This window comes from Vigna radiata, chromosome 6, assembly GCF_000741045.1.
Source record: "Vigna radiata var. radiata cultivar VC1973A chromosome 6, Vradiata_ver6, whole genome shotgun sequence".
Lineage (NCBI taxonomy): Eukaryota > Viridiplantae > Streptophyta > Magnoliopsida > Fabales > Fabaceae > Vigna > Vigna radiata.
Window position 1 is genome coordinate 8,985,809 of NC_028356.1, and position 313 is coordinate 8,986,121.

The window sequence follows — 313 nt, forward strand, 5'->3', positions numbered from 1 at the left end:
TATATATATATATATATATATATATATATATATATATATATATATATATATATATATATATATATATATATATATATATATATATATATATCTTAGATTGATTATAGCTTTTTCTTCTGAACTTTCCACCAGTGGAAGACATATTAAGGTGGCGCTAAACTGTTTTCCAATGAGTGCATTTTTTTTTTCTTTTTCCTTTTATTAAAATATTTGTTCATAAGATCTAATGAACTTTTATTCGTAAAAAGAATAGTACAGTAGATAATCGATGGAATGGAACCGGACAAATGGCTTTGATTTTATGGTTAAAATT